We start from the raw sequence: 15,735 nt of genomic DNA, 5'->3' as shown, positions 1-15,735 counted from the left end.
AAAAGTAAACTTATAATTTACTAACTGGTTATGTTGGATTATGTCAAATAATTAGGACTTTTTCAGACTTTGTAGTTTCTTGCCAACTTTCTGACGCCTCACTCTGCTCTCTCTGCCCACACTTGAAGTATGGACCTGATCCTGGGTCCCACTCTCTCTCCTCCTCTCATACCTTTCTTTCCCAAGCCAAATTTATGTTCTCCTGAGGTTTCTATCCTTGAATAATTTAAAATCTGTTTCTCCAGCTGTCAATGTTTCTCAGGGTTCCAGATCTGCGTTCCAACTGGCCACCAGGTACATCAACCTGAGCAAATTCAGCAAATTCAACTCAACACGTATCATTCAGAAGATCGAGTAAAAGGGTTCTTTTAGATTCTTAATCTCTAGCCTTCCCTCTGTAGTATCTGTAGTGCTCAGCCCCGCCAATCACCCTAGCAGTTTTTCTCAGGCCCCCCATCTGGGTCCTCATTATCTCCTCAACCTCAACTTACACAAACAAATCATTCCCCCAACTCCCCCAAAATATCAAACATAGTCATAGAAAATCATCTTAGAATCCTCCTTCATGTGTACTAATTGTCTCTCATCTAAGGACCCTCTCAGAACATTCTTTACATGACTATGGCAGAGACCCCTGAGTATCTGGGGCTCTATCATGCACATCACATCTTGGGCTATGAAACCCTGATGACTGGCTGAACTTCTCAGTGTCTCTGTATCCCCAGGAAGACCAGTGGGGATGAAAACAATCCTATCCTATAGGACTGAGAACGAAAACACGTAGCTCAGAACTGGGGAGAATAGAGAAGTAAGCTGTCCTTGCAATCAAGAGTTTATATTTAAAAACTAATAATACATGCAAGTCAAATAATTGTAATAAGCTATGAACATATACCATCATCATAATCATCATCATCACTGCAACTAACCTTCCTTTAGTGCTTGCCATCCTGCCCTGCCATGTGCTAAAGCAAATGAATCATTCAGGAGTAGGTATGTTGGGGAAACTCTCAAAACAATTAGGCAAAGCTAGGTCATTTAGATTCAATGACCTTTTTTCCTGTTAGGCAGGATAATTCCCTGTAGCATATTCTTAAGTGTTTAATCATTCTATTTAAAGAACTAAAACTATTTCATTCCTTTCACAACCTATGAAAGATTGTCCTATAATATACTAGACATAAGTTCCAGAAAATTCCTTTTTCTAACATTTACTTTTCTTTCAATCACTTTGACAAACCTCATATCCTATAATTTCATTGTACAAAAGTACTATCATTGTGTAGTTTTTATGCCACGTATTTACAGCTAGTTATTTCATTGCTTCTAAGATTTCCCCCCTAAGATGTCATACCACATGCAATTATTCTTTTATTCTTCCAAGATATTAGTCCTAAGTAGCCAAATCTTAGTTATCTTTGAATCCATTTGTGTCTTCAAATTGCTTCCCATTTATTTAAAGTTCTGTGGCAAACTCTCAAGAATTTAAACATCACTTGATCTGGCGTAATGATGATGATAATAAAAACAACAAAACCAACAAAAAACAGCATATGAAAATAATGATGCCTTACATCCATTTAGTGCTTTATTGTGTACAAAACACTTTGTACACCAGTTATTGTGGAATTACATCTTACATGGGGACTGGGCTCTCAAACCAGTATGTATAAGTTGAAGATTGCCTACAATTAAAATTACCCTTAAAAATCCCTTAGGAAGTGCCACGTGCAATATCAACATACCATTTCTCAATCAGTCCAAAGATTTCTTTTTTTCTTCTGCTATTGGAACAGATCTGTTTCTTTGGTTGAGCTCCAGATGAAGCAGTTGGCTTGCATTGAGGGACCATGTTGCATGAAAAATAAGTATCTTTAAACACTAGAATCACACTCCTGCACCATCAGGTGCCCACATTATAAGAAGCAGCCGCAGGGAGACAGAAGCCCAAGTAAAATCAGTGGCCTATGTCATTCTTACCCTGGGGCACTGGAAAGCTGTGAGGAATGGTCCAGACTATTTCTTGTCTCTACTTTGTCTCTGTTTCTCTTACCCTTTCTGCCCCTAGAATGTGAGTGCTCTCTCTCTCTCTCTCTTCTCTCTCTCTCTCTCTCTCTCTCTCTCTCTCTCTCTCTCTCTCTCATTGAAGGATAAAAGATTGGCATATAGCTGAGTATGCTTAAGTCAAAAAAGTTTCCTGATATGCTGTCACTACATCCCACTGGAAAATCTGAACAAAGAAGTAGACAGGAATTATTACCTCATTTCACAAATGTAAATATATAAAAGCTCAGAATAAGGTTGCAAAATTTAAAAAGCAAAAGTACAGGACATATAGTTTAAATTTTCATATCAGATAAACAATAAATAATTTTGTAGGATAAGAATATCCAAGGTGATATTTGGGACATATGTGTCCTGAAAAAATATTTTTTATTCATCTGAAATTTAAATTTAACCAGGCATCTTAAATTTTATTTGATAGTCCTCTCTCAGAAGTACAATTTGATCTGAAGTCTTCTAGTTTCCACACCCTTTATGTTACAATATGGTGCTGTTCATATTTTGAAAGCATTTTTTATTATACTTACTTTGTTAACACCTGGATAACCTACTTGTCTACATCAAAGTTATGTTTAGAATGATTCTCATCTTGTTCTAAAAAATTACTCAATTTAAAAAGAAATAAGCAACCCACAAAAATATTTTTTCTTATTAAAATAGTTCAAAAATTAAGATTTGATTTTTCATAAGGAACCGAGTATCTCTTTTGTTTACACATTTAAAGATGAAAAAATACTTAGTGAAGTTGATTTTTTTAAATGATGTGAAATCTATGAATATAGTGAAGGCGTTTGCTGTTCAGATGGAATGGAAAATATATAAGCCCTGCCCCCCAAAAGGAATAAAGACCACATTCATGTGTCTAATATATTGGGCTTGTACTCATTATGATATCATTAATAGCCAATTAGAAAGTTCTCTTGGTATAAGGCCTTCTCACTCCATTTCTTAATGATTGGTATTGATGGTATTTTATTGCTGCTGTATACTTTGCTAGCACCAAGAACTGTGATCCAGCAAAATATGATTCTTTAACAAGGCAAGCACAATGTTATTTTTAATATGCCATGTTACCTGGCAGGCAATTACAGTTCTGGACTTTAACATTGTTTTCCAAGAATAACAATCATATAATGTTTCATTTGGCTAGTGTAGAGTTTGTGACCGGCCACCTGTTAGAAGAAAAACAAGACATTCCTGTGGATGGAAGAGCTGAGGTAAATCATGAAAGGTTTTAAGTTGGGGGCAGGGAAACAGCATGTCCTGTTGGCCACACTCAAAAAGGTAAGAGGTGAGGAAAATTAGATAACAAAGACCTGGGTGTTTCAGATCTTTTGATTATCATTAAAGTATCCACAAAAAATGCCACCATCAGTTGGCAGGGAAGAAAAGTTCTGAAATTCATAACCTCTAAGTTGAAATAGCTCCAGAACTGTGTTTTAAGCTGGTAGTGAGATACCCTGCAGATGATTAGAGAAGCATTCCAAGGGTGGGGGAGGGTTATGAGACCAGAGAACTGACGTAAAATCACTATTGAATCATGAGACAGATGCCTGAGTAGCCTCATGTTTATGAGCTTGTTCCTGGAAACAAGCACAAATGCCACTTCCTATTGGGAAAGTGTTCCTAAGCCTCAGTTTCTTCATCTGCAAAACAAGAATGAAATACATCACATTTAATGAAATACATTAAAGGAACCAATGTAAGTTAAAAAAAAGTCCTTTTATATAATAGGTGCATTATAAACAAATATATTATTGTTATTATTATTATTATTATTATTGATAAGCTCTATGAATAAGGAACATAAGATTTGTTTGCTTATCAACTTTTATTCAGCAAACTTTAAGTTAGTGTTGGGTGATAGTTTTCTAGATGGTAAAGATTAAGACATTTTAACACAGGTTCATGTTTCCTCCTCGGTTCCTTCTCACATCTTTTCAGTCCAATTTGCAGTTCCACAACGGAAATAGGATACATGAAATTACCAAGTGAATAAGTGATCATATAGAGTAATGTTTCTTGTGCTTGGTACTATTTGCCTTATTTTATCTTACTTTAATGCATACAACATCCATGTGAGACAAGTCTCATATTGCCTCTATTAAAAATGAGGAAATGGAGGCACATAGTGTTAACAATGGATCTAAGTTAGTGAATGGCAGAGCTGGGGTTTGTATGGTTATGGAGCATACTTTCTTAGCTGCTACAGTCAGGAGAAAATGCCCGAGAGCCCCTAAACAGATGATTTGCCATCCTGACACGTGAGAATAATAGAAAGGCTAAACCTTTTGTCATTTCTGTGGTCACCAAAATGATCTGATCTTGCATCCAGCATGAAAACTGAAAGCTAATTCTTACATCATTGTATCAATTCCCTAGTTCTTTTCCATGAGTATGCATTCATTAACATTTATGTAACTAGTCCCTCTTATTGCTGATGTGATCAAAATCAAAGGGTTAATGAACTAAGCCACCCTTGCTAAAAATAATCTCTGCAAAGACCACATGTGGTAATTCTAATGAGCCATTTTACAGCAAATGTACTTATAAAGACCATGAAGGAAACAAAGAATCAGAGTTCTCAAAGTCAAATTAAAAATCAGTATTAAAAAAACGCCAATCTGAGTCCTTTTGGAATACATTTGAATCTTCTACTATTTCTCCCCCCAAAATACCAGAGCAATTTATCAATAGATAGCCACTCTTCCACATCCACAGTGCATTTAGATGCAAACTTTAGTAAGGGGGAACTGAGTCATCAAAGGACCAACAATGTCTCTAATCTTCAGATTGTGATTTTCAATTAATAATAAAAGCTAAAAAGCCTGCTTCTTCACCAATTTTGGAAGGTTTCAAACAAGAGTATTCTTTTTCCTACTTGTTGACATGAAATTATCTAAATAGCTTATATTTTGAAATTCCTCAATATTTCACTTACTATCTTTTCAGAATTATAATTGTTTGTTTTATAGCCTAATGGGAATACACAGCATGCAATGCTCAAGGCTGAAACGAAAAATAGAAGATTCCAAATGAAACAGGTAATCTTTCAGCTCTGGAAAATATCTGTATTCAGGCCAGCTATAGCCTGGATCTTAGGGTGAGTCCTTCTATGTGGGAGTCACATTAATGCTAACATAGAGAAATGCTTGGTCTAGATACTTCTTTATATTTTATGCAGAGAAGCAAATGGCAGAGAAGTGATGGGAGATATCCATCTTCAGAGGATTCTACAAAAGGCTGGTATCAGTGGAGTAGCTAACCCAACACCTCTCACAGCACCCTGGAGTCCAGGGTTGATTGAACAGACAAAGCCATTTGCCCTCTTCAGCAACTCAGAAGGAATGCAGGAGGCTAAGGGTGTGACTCAAACAGAGAGAAAGGAGGACAGGAGGGAGGGCTGAGGGAAAGGGGAAGAAGTAAATTGAAGAAGGAGAGAAAACAAAATAAAATATATTATCATAAAAATGTGAAATATCAAAGGAAACCACTTAGGAATAAAAACATGAAACAGCTCTCCTTCATCAGTGACACAGCTGGTAGCATCTCTAATTTCGGGACTCAGCCGGTGGGCATTACTGTGTGGAATTACTTTAGAATTCTCAGTATTGTTTAACATTGACCAATAGCTTCTGGGAAGGCTTAGAATACTTCAGGAATCTTCCAAGGAATCAGTATTTAGGAATATTTTAATCTACCCGAAGGTAAAGAAAACCAACAGAGAATGAGCTGAATTTTGGAGATTAGTAAATATACATTAAAATAATATTAAGCGATAGCAGCATAGCTTCAAAGAACATGCCATTTTGAATTGAGAAAAAAATTAACTTGATCAGTGTCTGGAAGGGCATATTATTTACCAGCATATTACTGTTGGCTTGAATTTCATTGGCAGGCAGAGAAATTTCCTCCTTCCCCTCTGTGAAGTGTGGTTGTGGAGAAAAGAATTTTCAAGATGGTCTTACTAAGGATCATTGGCAAACAATTTGCCACACCCAATCAGTGGCTTCTAGCAATGATACAAAAGAGGATTGTTTCAGCCCACAGTATATAGTTCGCCTATATACTGTGGAAAGATTGTAGAAACTGAAGAAAAATTGTAGTTCTTTTCTGTAGCAGAGAATAGAAATGCTAGTTCTGGAATTTTCAGAGTAACTTAGAGGACATATATTTTCAAATAAGCTTAAAGGATTTTTAAAAACATTGTCATATCTTTAAAAAGACAAACTTGTAACATGAGTCCGCATGGGGCAAATCTGAGTATGAGTCCAAGAAATTCATGATGACAAATTAAAGTCTCAATTGTTTTTACATTTACTTTTATGTAGCCATGTGGAATTTGTAGGCCACAATTATTATTTTCTTCCAAAAATAAAAAAGCTCTAAATATATATAATTGCACTTATAGGCTTATATATATGCACATATGTATATTTATAAACACTTAAAATAGTAAAATGATTTTGAAGAATATGGTGCTGCTCAATGTTTCATAAATCTTAATGTGTCACAGGTAAGTTTAGACAACTATTGCCTACAGAGAATAATATTATTATAATAATACTATTTTGAATAGACCTGAAAAAAATTCTTGTTTTGGTAACAAAGAGTTGTTTGATTAACCATGCTTTGATATTAATTGACTTCATGGCTTAAAATATGAATTAATTACATTGAAAGGTTTTATACACCTACTTGGAGTTAGAAGTCCAATATTCAAGACCTAGAAATATCAATAACTTAGCATATGATTTTGGACAAGTCTCTTAATAGTATACTGAGTCTTCATTTCTGACAAATAATTGGGATACTTTACATAAAAGAATAAAAGAGATAATAAATCTTAAAAGCATTTATATGACACTAGCAACTAAGAAAATAACTACCATGATTACTAATAGTAAGCAATGATTTATTCAAGAAAAGTAGCCAAAAGAATCTTTCTTCCTCTCACACTATTACAAAATACTTAGAGTTTATGTCAGAAATCTTTATTAAAGAGAAGAAGAGATCTAAAGATAATTTCAAGAATTGTTGCTCACTAATAAAACCCTTCCTCTTTATGGAGATATTAACTTAAATTGGTTAAAATGGTAAAGTATTTACCATTTTGGGAATAACTCTATGAACAAAAAATTGCTTTCTTCCCCAAAAATATATTTCATGAAAACATATAAACATCTTTTCCTTTAAAGAATCATAAGCTGTGAATGAGGTAGCATAATTAAATACATAATTATTTTGAAAAACACGGTGCAACTTAAACACATGGTTTTTCAGAATTTTAGAGCAACTCAGGTCAAGTTTATTTTTTGAAGCTTCCTGTTATATTAGGAGAATGTAAAAGTGCCAAAATGAGCTTACAAATTATATATATACTAATATTTATATACTATATATATATATATATATATATATATATCTGGCTTTCTATATTTAGCAAATCAATATTTTAAGAAATCCATAAAATTATACTATGTGTATATGTGTATGCATCCCTTCAGCACCCCTGGATGACCATGAGGTGCTGCCCCCTTCCAAACCTCTCTCCATCTGCACTAGCCCAGCATTAAGCACATTATTTTTATGATATAGCAGCCAGATTTCAGTATGGAATATATATTGGACAGCAGTAAATCTTTTCCTCAAAATGAATAACAATGTTACTCCAGATAGTCTTATCCAGCAAGAATTATCTAGGCTCACCAGAAGAATTCAGTGTATGTGAGCAGCATCCTAGATGTGCCTCTGTTTTTATCAGCCTCTGCAAGGACAAAGCGATTCCTTTTATTTCAAAGACAGCGAACACTGAATCACTTCCCTTGCATATATATTAAAGCAAAAATAAGGCCGCCTGTATATTTGCCTTCCACACACTCAAGAAACCACCTCACATGGCCATTTTAATTATGTTGCCACCAAACTAAGATCCTTTGGAAAAGGAATTTTTTGTTCATAGAGTTATTCCCATAAGTTGGCAGAGGTGGGGAGAAAGGGACCCCCAAACACTAATATTCACATCCATTCTAACCAACACCAATGCCAAGAAATGCACTGAATCTTTAAACGGACCTCCCACATTCTCGATAGGATGTTTTCTGTGCATGGTGATCCACAAATATTATCATTCCATGACAATGCAGTTTCATCAAGGTACGTCTCAATCCATGGGATATGAGTCCCACACAACAGACGGAGACTTTGGCGGAGCTCGGCGCACGCTGCGTGTGTTACTTACTGGTTATATTGCAGTGGCCACACTGAGTCCCGTATGGCGCCGTATTAACGGATGGCATGCAAGCACCTTCTGTTGAAACATCTGCGACAGGGAAATTTCAGGCATTTTTCCAGAAAATTTTTGTGCTCTGGACCAAATTTTCATTAGGACTATAAAACCTGGCAAGCAGTATTGTTGTGTATGATTTTTTAATAAACTGGGACATGCCTTTGTTAAGGGAGTGAGGAAAAGGGCTCTTCAGAGACTCTTTTCTATTATAAAAAGTTCAGAAAACATATGACAGCTCACAAAATAACATCTCCCAACTTTTTTTTTTCCCCCACTAAGTGCAAGATTCCAGGATCTCATAGACATACAAATAAAATTCACAGTTTGGGATGCAAATGCAAAAATGTAGATTTTCCACATCTTGGAGTAAATGATTCCAACGGTGGCTTCCCTTAGACACGTGTTTGTTAAGAATGCATACAACCAACAGAGATGTTTTTTTATGTGTTTAATTTTTGATGCAGGAGGCCAAAATGTCTGTGCAAGAGTTTTTGCTCGCTGTGAGAGACACCATGTCTCAGAATTAAAGGGGAAAAAAATAACAAGTTTGGGGACAAGCCTTATAAACAATGTGAAACTGACAACTAGCATTGTTCATTTTTCTCACTCATTGAAATATTTACTTTCCCATTTTCTTTCTTCACTGCCAATAACCACCCTACTATAGTAATGTAGCATAGAAAAACTCCCTTTTGTAATTCTTTAATTCCCGGTGCCCTGCTACAAACACTAATGCAAAACAAACATGCTTGGCAGTTAATATGTGCATTATCATTATGTAAATAGGCATGTTATCATTATAATTCGATGATGTTGTTCTTTGTAAAGCCTTTTTTTTCCTTTCTAAATATATTATCCAATTTAAGTTATAATGCATATTATACCACTGGGGCTGCATAAACACTCTAGATCATGGAAAATTAGTAGACTATATATAACAAAATGTTTACCACCTATGCACATGGTACTTGATACTGAGACTACCACACAAACAAATTAATGCTGCTTCCCATTGTTCAATTGCACCATAACAGTGCAGAGAAACCTTTGAGATTAATATTCATCTTGCTGTTCAAATTGAGTACCACATTATGACATTTTATATTGACAGCATTATAAGCTGAGATGATACATTTTAAACTTGATGAGATGAATGATCTAGGACTAGCAGAAAATAGGCTGCATATCTGAACCTTATAGGAACTAGGGACAACTCATGTCACAGTCTGTTTGGAAATGTTACAATGTTTGCATAAATCCATTGCTTATGCATAAGCACCAGGGAACTGGAATCCTGAGGCAGGCAGTAATCTGTAAAGTTCCTGCAGTGCTTGATAAGCATGCAAGATGCATCTTGCATTCTCCTTGGTGAATTGCAAATATATATGTCAGAAAGAGCATATAGCTAGCTGGATCTTGTATGAAAAGATCAACGCAGATTTCATTCACAGTGACTGGAATAGAGCACAGAAGGAATGGATATAAGGAAATGAAGAGCCTAGTACATCATTTAATTTACTTAGGCCCCTAAATCCAGGAAAAACTTCCTGGAACAAGCAAATATTTGGTCTCATTATTTGTCTTCGCATTCCGTAAGTTGTCAGAATTATTGGACATATCACCATTTATTTTATTTTACCTATAAAGAAAGAGTGATGCCAATAATCAAAGGAAGGATGATGGTGTTCCATTACTTCACTTGCTTTTTCTTTAATGGAGCAATAAGCTATTAACTCTGAAACAACAGACAATTATAATATTTATTCTTTGTTTATTTGTTTAAATAATGCCGTCAGTTTTTTTCAAAGTCTCCTAAAGAAGAATGCTATTTGATAAATCATTAAACTGGTAAGAGCACAAACAGCATAAAGATTTGATTTCTGTACATTTAAAACTCATTAGCTTTAAAATATGATTTCCAGGGTTCCAAAATAAATAAATTAGATGATTTTTAAAATTTTCTCACTTGACATTTTACCAAGTACCTGTTCTGTGAAAAATCTTCTTTCTTTTTAAATATACTATACAATTTTACTTATTGTACATAGTTTACCAATGACTAGAAACAATCCTACTATGGCTTTGAGAAATTTCAAATATTTAACATATACATCAGAACTTCTTTGACCACCCCTGCCGAAAAACAATTTCTCTTCTGCCATCAGATTCGTGGCAGATATGATTTCAGAGTTGCAGCTGATGGACAGATAATGCATGGTCACTCCCACAGTGTGCCTACACTGGGTTTTGTCCTGGAAGAGACCCACACTCCTTCACTCCAGACCTATGTGTTCATTGTTATCCACTTTCTCCCAGCCCAATCTCTGCCACTTTATCTGGCTTATTTCTAGTTGTATTAGTTGTCTAGCTGCCATGACAAAATGCCACAGACTGAGTGACTTTAATAACAGAAATGCATGGTCTCACAGTTTTGGAGGATGAAAATCCAAGATCAAAGTTCCAATTGGATGGTTTCTGGTGAGGCCTCTCTTCCTAGCTTATAGATCATGCCTTCCTATGTCCTTACATGACTCTTCTGTGGGGGAGATGGAAGGGGTCATTTCCAGTGTTTCTTCCTCTTATAAAAAATTAATCCCATCAGATCAGAACTATACCTTAGGACCTCATTTACCCTTAATGAACTCCTTAAAGACCCTACCTTTAAATGCAGTCACACAAGGGGTTGGGGATTCAACCTGTGAATCTAAATAGAATGAAATTAATTCCATTAATAGTAATCATTAATCAGACCACAGCTAAGATCTTCTCTCCTCTGGGGAGCTCTCCCTAACTTTTGTGTCTGGTTAGGTGACAGTTTCAAGTTATGTCAGAGGTCCGGTACAATTTTGCAAGCTCCTCGTAGTAGTAGGCCTGATATTCTTTCTGTTCTGAAAATGTGGTATAGTTATGAAATGTAATATTGTTTTGGAGAAAATGCTAGAGGAATTAGATGTGTGTCACACAAGGCCCCAACCCAGAGCATGAAAAACTAATGTGAAAGCCCCTCTTGGAAAGTGAAGCTCCTTTTTGCACTTGTGAAAATACCAAATGAGGACAGAAAGACTTGTACCTGGGGAGTTGGAATCCACAGAAAGTGGAGTTAAGAAAGTTGACCGAAAAAAGTTAGCTTGGCATCTGGGTATATTACTGGTTGGGTTGAGGGAAAAGAGATTTAGAAGTCTTCTGGGTTAATGTGCCTCAGACCTGGGAGAAGATTGAGAGCACCACTAGAAGTTTCCAGTCACTCATCCATACTCTTCTCAAGATCTATGTGGTCTGATGCAGACCTATGTCCTCTTCTCCTTCTGAGCCACGTGTTATTTTAACACTTCCTTGGAAAAATAAGTGGGAGCCTGGATCTTCTAATGGGTTCATAAACTTGAATCTGAAATGATGTAGTCACAGCCATTGGTTTCACTTTCAAAAATCCTACGTGGCTTTTGACAAGTCCTTGGAGAGAAGGATGGTCACTCACACATTGGGACTTCTCTCCTCTGAGGATCCATTGCTTCTTCACCCCACTTCTTGGGATTTACTTCTATTTGATGGTAACACTGTCAAACAAGCCTTCTTAACCTTAGGGCTTTATGTGTATCAGTTAAGTTACACAGGTAACAGAGAAAAATCTCTGTATAGTACTACTCTGTTTTAGAGAACGTTAAGCAATATCTAGAGAATTTGGGGGTTGACAATACCTGGGGGAGGGTGACAGTAGGATCTGACAAGTGGAAATTAGGGATATTTTTAAACACCTTACAATACGTACAACAACTTCCATTACAAAGGATTATTCAGTCTCAAATGCCAATAGGACCAAGTATAGAAATCATGGAATAGAAGGTAAGAAAATGGGTTTTGGATTAAAACAGATGCCTACATAATTTCCCAAGCCTATCACTCATCTATAAAGTGAAGACAAAAATATACATTTCTTAGCCCTAAGGATTATTGAGATAAACAAAATATTTATTCTTTGTTTAGCATAAATCTGATATTATATGAAATTGTATGAAGTGCTTTATGCACTGATATATACTCAATCTGAGCAACTATTTCAATGCATTTCAGAAAACAATAAAACTCATGAACTTGAAGCGTTCAGACTACATTATGGATTCATGGGGATGGGATGTGCATTGAGGGTGTGTGTTAGACTGGGAAATTATGTGATTGCCCTATTGTTATGAAAAATGAAACTCTCCCATGATTCATGGAAGAAGGGAATGCAAATCACCAGCCAGGAAATTCCTAGTCTCTTCTCTTCAAAGATCAGCAGACTCTGAGGACAAGCGAGACACGTGGAGAGAATCCAAGGGCTCAGGATAAGTAGAGGATAAGTAGAGGCTGAGGAAACGTAAGGAACTATGTAGGAAGGAGCAGCACCTGAGAAACCCAAGCAAAAGTGAGAGGCCCAAGAAGCCTGGCTGGAAGAAATGAAATGTACGGGTCAGGGACTGGAGGAGACTGGGCTGGAATTCTCAGACCAATTTTTTCTCATGGTTACAATTTTGCTGTCATAAGGATCCTTCTCCAACTAAAAGAGAACTTGCTTTCCTTTTGTAAAAACACAGAGCTTGTTGTTTGTTTGTTTGTTTGTTTGTTTTTGGTACTGGGGATTGAACTCAGGGGGCACTGAAGCACTGAGCCACATCCCCAACCTATTTTGTAACCTATTTTGTATTCCATTTAGAAACAGAGTCTCACTGAGTTGCTTTGCACCTCGCTGTTGCTGAAGTTGGCTTTGAACTCGTGATCCTCCTGTCTCAGACTCCTGAGCCACTCACTAGGATTACAGGCATGTACCACTGTGCTTGGCTCATGTGGGTTTTTAATCAAAGTTCTACTATAGTTGTTACTTAAGTGAAACTGTTGAAATGTTTTTCCCTCAGTTTTCCAACTGCCCTCCACCCTTCTACCTTTTAGCCTGCCCCCTGAAGGAGCAGCCTTTAGGCTGTGTGGGAAAGGAAATGATGGTTCCTAGCAGAGTACTGGCTGAATGACATGGTGTGTGTGTGTGTGTGTGTGTGTGTGTGTGTGTGTGTGTGCAGGCTGGTGTAATTCCATATATATTCAACACCAATTGGATCCTAGAGGGAATTTTAATTGTTTTTAAAATACCAACATCAGAACATGTGAAATTCCTGAAAAAAAAAAATCACTGGGTAACTGAACCTAGTCTTGGGATGATCGAAAAACTGGAAAGTTTTTGATGTTAATTTTCTCATCAGTACAATCATAAAATGACTAGCTTTTTTTTTTTAAAGAGCCATAATGTACCCATTTATAATATATCCATTTACAAAACTTGAAGTAAGAAAGAAATTATCTTCTCAGAGTGTGTGTGTGGTTGTTTTCTTTTTTTGAACTAAAATTTATTTCTTTAACTGACGAGCTCTCCCAGAAATGGAGATCTTGAAAGGAAACAGAGCTCACTTCCAAACCCACAATGGTCACAGGGCGCCTGTATTTCCCCCTAACTCCTTTAAAGTTTGAACACACTTTTCAGGAAAGGGGGAAAAAATATACATGCTGGAGAAGCCTTTTATAAACAAGCCATTTAAACTTCAGAGACAATTAGCCCCCTGCCCGGTTTTAACTTCTGGGATTCATAGCCTCAGCTTTCTTGATAATTTACTTTTGAAATTCTCCATCTTGCTAGGCTGGCCTGGGTTCGTTCTGCCCTCACATGTGTGGCTGCGTGGAGCCATGGAGCTGCCATGGTCAGCTTGACGAAGTATACATAAAGCTCTGGCACAGCGTATCTGCAATATCGTGGACGGTCAAGGAGGCGCCTGTTATAAAAATACACAGAGCAACACGACTAAAGGACTGCTCTTTCTCAAAGACGAACGTAATGCATTCCTTCTGTTTAGGCTCATTTTCCAGCCTCTCACATTCTTTGTGAACAAGAGTTATAAAACAACCCTGATGCAGGCCAATTATTTTTACTTTGAAGGCCATTAATCAAGATTGACTAAGAAAATGAAGACAGCTAAGCAAAATTTCATATGTGACTAGAGTGAGATTAAAATAAAACCAGATGGGATGGACAGAGACACTAAGCATTTTTTTTTTTTTAAATTTTGGACTCATGTAATAAATGTCTTTTACAAATTACAGCACTCTTATTTTCTTACAGTAAATCAAATCAGGCCATAATGCACAAGTGGTCTCATTGCTGAAATGTCAAAAATAGAACCTGCCTTGTTCTTGTAGAATAATTCTTCAAATCTAAAGCAGCAGGACGGGCTAACAGTCTATAAACCATCTACCTGTGCGCAATCAGAACTGTACCTGATGGATGTGTTTCTCATGGCCCAGAGCAAACCACACAGTGAATTCACAGAAATCGCACCATGAAATGATTAAGGTTTTGAGCGGGAGTGTCAAGTAGTGCAGCACCCTATACCTTAAGAGAAAGTGGGTTCAAGACCTGTTAAATATTCCAGATCCTCGATCATGAAAATGACTAAAGGGGCCCCCAAACTCTACCCATGTGGAGACTTTAAAATCCCTCAGATTTTCAGAACCTGATATATTCCTGGTATAGTCGTTATTTTTGTCATCTAAATAGACATGTTCAAATGCACATTTATGAACAGAATAGTAAAATATATGTGTTTGAAATATAAATATGGAATTTTCTTCTTGAATTTTCTGGCACTTTTTTCTTCTAGTTTTATATGGAGAGCCAGGTTCTATCTCCCTTGCCTCATGCAGCAGCAGTATCTTCCCACAGTGAGAAAATGACTGAAAATAACCAGCTGTTTCAGAATCTCTATCAAAACACACACCATAATCCCAAAGAATTCTTCCCCATTTAGCAATGTCAGGTTAAAAAGTCTGCTTAGGAAATGAGACTAAACTTTCTTTTCATAACACTCAATGAACCGTTTCCACCATGCATTTAGAGAGGACAGACACATTTCTTAGAGCAGATTCAAAAATAATCTGTAAAGAAAATGAAGTAAATTTTCAACAGTGGTAAATTTTCTTAACCCTTCTGGGGCTTCTTTCATCAGAAGAAGGCAATTTTTAGTTTAAAAAGGACTTTTTTTTTCTTTATTATTTTCCTGAAAAAGATAAGTCAACTCATGAGAATGAAAAAGGACATCCACTGTTGTTCCTCTGAACAAAGCAGGAAATGTTTGTCCAAAATTCCTCAGAAAACAATACAACACTCGAGACAGAGTTAGACCTTATTTTAATGCAATAGATTGTGATCCTCAAGAGTCTCATTAACATTGTGTATTCATCAGTGAGCTCATCATTTAATTTTCTTCCTATTTAATGCCTCCTGGTGAATCTTTTGTAAATAAAGTCTCCTGTTGATATATGGGGACTAACATCAAATACTGCTGAATTAAATTGACATAAATGGC

This window comes from Ictidomys tridecemlineatus, chromosome 7 (genome assembly GCF_052094955.1).
Source record: "Ictidomys tridecemlineatus isolate mIctTri1 chromosome 7, mIctTri1.hap1, whole genome shotgun sequence".
NCBI lineage: Eukaryota > Metazoa > Chordata > Mammalia > Rodentia > Sciuridae > Ictidomys > Ictidomys tridecemlineatus.
This window is presented reverse-complemented; position numbering follows the sequence as displayed.